We start from the raw sequence: 3,624 nt of genomic DNA, 5'->3' as shown, positions 1-3,624 counted from the left end.
GTCACATACAAAATGAAAGTGAAGCAAAGCAAGCTGGTATGAAAATATATAATAGCAATGTAATGTTAGTATTACTTATGTAAATAAATGAGGGAAAGTCAAAAATTATCTGCCCTTTTGCTATGACATATCTTTATTATTGTCACACTGCCTTTTGTGCGTGCATACTTATAGTTGGTACTATTGTGGTCATGTGATTAAAGTTTGAGCCTGACTGGAAAACAAAGAGCAGTGATCAGGTTGGAAGGTGTGTCAGGTGCTGAAATTCATTGGAGGCTTGGGTAGCACAGTTGGTGAATGGTTTCAATAGCCTGGGCGTGCACTGTCATGCAACAACAAATACTTCCTTCTTTGACTATAGGCTTTGGCATTTGAGGTGTGTTGCTGGCTTCAGTTTGTTGGCCAGCAACGTACTGTAACTTGCACTGTTGATCAGACACCTCTTTTCCAGGTAGTCTTCCAGTATGGGCCCTTTTGAGTTTCAAAATAGGATTAGCATCACGTTTCCCATGCGAGACTGAATCTTGACTTCTTGTGTCACTGGCGAGCCAGGATGTTTCCACTCTATCCTCTGTCTTTTGGATCCAGTTTCATCTCCTATGACTATTCTGCTGAAAAATTCCTTGCCCTCATTGTTGTAGTGATCGAGTAAACATTGGCAGACCTCAAGACATTTGCATTTGTGCTCTGCAGTGAGCTCTCTTGGCACCAATCTTGCACAGATCGTAAGAAAGGATCCTCAGAATTGGACATCACTGAAGAAATAACAAGGGACCAGGAGATGTGGCAATTTGCTGCACTTGATAAGACATGTCAAGCTTGGCCTTTTAGGTGTCAGGGCCGCTTAAAAAGCACCCATGCAAGAGCTGTGTTAATGCACCCGCACCAGTGCTGTGTCAATGCACCCATACTGGTGACATGTAACAAGCACCAAGCACACTCTGTTAAGTGGGTGGCATTAGGAAGGGCATCCAGCAGTAGAAACCATGCCTCAACAAATAGCTGGAGCCTGGACAGCTCCATGTCAAACTGTCTAACCCATGCTAGCATGGAAAGCAGATGTTAAAAGATGTGGTTGTAAAACTTTGTGGGTCTTACACAAGATTTGAAAAGGGTGAAATATTTTCTGACTGTGTTTGGGGTGTGTGTGTGTAGTGTTTCTGACTAGGAGAGGAGGAGAAGTGTCTTTGAATGTGTAGTTGAAATCTCTGTTCATGGTCTAGGTTGTATGAGAGGTGTTAGACTAAGACTCCCTCAGCATACACTGAGATAGGATGATCTGATAGAATACCACCAATCTAAGGGAGAGGAATGGAGCCCACAGGAAAGTAATTTGCTTAGAAGATTCCCATGCTAGACATTTCCACATATATTAGGATTTTCAAGCGAGATCGTTGCCAGTGCCCCCTCGACTGGCTCTTGTGTGGGTGGCACATAAAAGACACCATTTTGAGCGTGGCCGTTACCAGTACCGCCTGACTGGCCTTCATGTGGGTGACACGTAAAAGCACCCACTACACTCTCTGAGTGGTTGGCGTTAGGAAGGGCATCCAGCTGTAGAAACTCTGCCAAATCAGATTGGAGCCTGGTGTTGCCATCCGTTTTCACCAGTCCTCAGTCAAATCGTCCAACCCATGCTAGCATGGAAAGCGGACATTAAACGATGATGATGATGATTATGTCACCTCCTTTTAAACTGACTTCAAGTATTTACTTTCCCTGATTTTATCAACTCTATTCTTCCTTATTTCCCCAACAACTACTTTCAAGTATTCCATTTCAGCTCAAGTTGTCTCTCATCTGATAACAAACACAAGGTAAATGAACTTCAGCTGGTTAGGGATACAACCCTTGCTCAGAGTCAAAAAACAATCATGTCTTAACACAGTAAAGAGTGAACCTAGTATATTTGACATAATATCTCTGAGTTGGGGAATATTTTACAAGAAGTTTAAGTCAAATATCTGAGTACAAATATAACTGACTTCACTACTAAAAACACAGCCAGACGTTTTCATACACAAATTAGATAAAGTGAATATACGAATGTTAGACATATAAAGTAGATGTTGCATTAATAGAAATATCAATTTCTTTGATAGTATTCTTAGTTATATTGAGGGAAGTGTCCAGAAAAGGTTGAAAAAGCTACAGGAAGACTAACAACCATTCTTCTTTAGTACAAGGGTTATTTAGAGATGAAAGGCAGAAAGGGGTACTTTAAACCAAGGTAACCACGGCTGTCACCAGAATCACGCTGTTATAAAGAAATTACCAAGTAAAAGTTTGTTAAACTGAAACAGATTTCTCAGAATGTGGGATAAGAAAAACTATCACCATACACTTTAATTTCCTTCAACGTTTGTTATAAAACAAAAACTTGTCGATTTAATTTGAACAAAGTAGAATTGAATGTTTAGGTCAGTAGCCGTCATTAGTGATACAACTGTAAGCAATAAAAAATTATTAAAATACAATAATGTTCATCTGTGTAATAGTTGTGCTTCTTCAGTTAGTAACGGATTATTTTATAGGTTTTGTAAATATTAGTAATACGTTAGTCTATATAGGCATCAACTTTACTTCGAAACTGTCGATTAATTAGCAAGACATCTACATATGTATACACTCCTTTCACTATACACAGAAACACATATACACACACACACACTACCCTTTCTCGAGTGTCAATGTTTCCTCTAAACATAACAACCAACAAACATCAAATACTTGCAACAAACAATAACAACGATCTTAGAACAGCTGCATTAATCTTTCACTATTGTCCAAGTCAGTTCTTGTCATTAGAGATTCTGATAAAAAATAATTTGAAAAGGAATTTATTAAAAAAAAAAAGGTAAATAGATTTCACGTTGACGTAATTTCAATATTTATAAAGATTTGTCAGCATATACATACATACATATATATATCGCATAAAGGGCATACGGATATGTAAATATTTATAATTAGCAACACATTTTTAAAAATGTAAACGGAGAAGTTAAAAGAAATCTTACCATTAGAGAGAAAAGACAACGAGTTAAGAGCTGCCATTAGGTGTTACACGTAAATGAATCCCTGATTAAATTTAGACCCAGATATTCCATACGCACCTTTTGTTTACACTCTGTTTTCCCCTTGTTGAAATAGATTTTAATTTTATTGATAGTTTTCATGTTTAGATAAAGAGACAGGTGAATTACTTGAACGACATAAAGCTTTTATATAAAGTTTCGTTGATAGAACATTTATATCCCTCGCACCTGAACTCAATGTCAATTAACTCCCTTCTAGTTTTACGACATCTACTCGAAGCTAATATATACTTTCGAGGGAATAGAAATATATATGTCTATTCCCGCTAATTTGAAACAAAAGAATTAGTTACTTCGAACCTGATGAGTTTTTCTTTTCCTTGAAAGACTGTGAGAAAGTAGTGCAGACGATTCTTCAAATTTCTAAAATCAAAACCGGTGAAGAGAGGTGGGGCCGCCCCATAACCTCTACACGACTTGTATGAAGTTACAAATCTCCGGGGACCATTATGATGTTTGAAACTTGAAATCTAGTTGAGGGTCAGTAAAAAAAAAAAATCTGAGAATCGTTAAAATGAATGTCAGT

General features: G+C 37.7%; 1 protein-coding gene across 4 annotated transcripts in view; it reads right to left on the bottom strand.

Annotated features, from left to right (window-relative positions):
* The window catches only part of LOC106883383 (uncharacterized), a 34,702-nt gene extending 31,278 nt beyond the window's left edge, over positions 1-3,424 (bottom strand). For 2 of the 4 annotated variants that reach the window (XM_014934371.2, XM_014934372.2), the window contains exon 1: positions 3,021-3,110. The gene's annotated coding sequence lies outside the window, so the exon portion shown is untranslated. Of the gene's footprint in view, positions 1-3,020; positions 3,189-3,398 lie in introns of those variants that run through there. The other 2 variants (XR_008263598.1, XR_001411126.2) reach the window with 2 other exon arrangements.
* Between the last annotated feature and the right edge of the window lie 200 nt (positions 3,425-3,624).

This window comes from Octopus bimaculoides, chromosome 3 (assembly GCF_001194135.2).
Source record: "Octopus bimaculoides isolate UCB-OBI-ISO-001 chromosome 3, ASM119413v2, whole genome shotgun sequence".
NCBI classification, from domain to species: Eukaryota; Metazoa; Mollusca; class Cephalopoda; order Octopoda; family Octopodidae; genus Octopus; species Octopus bimaculoides.
The sequence above is the reverse complement of the archived record's forward strand: the minus strand, read 5'-3'. Positions and strand labels throughout refer to the sequence as shown.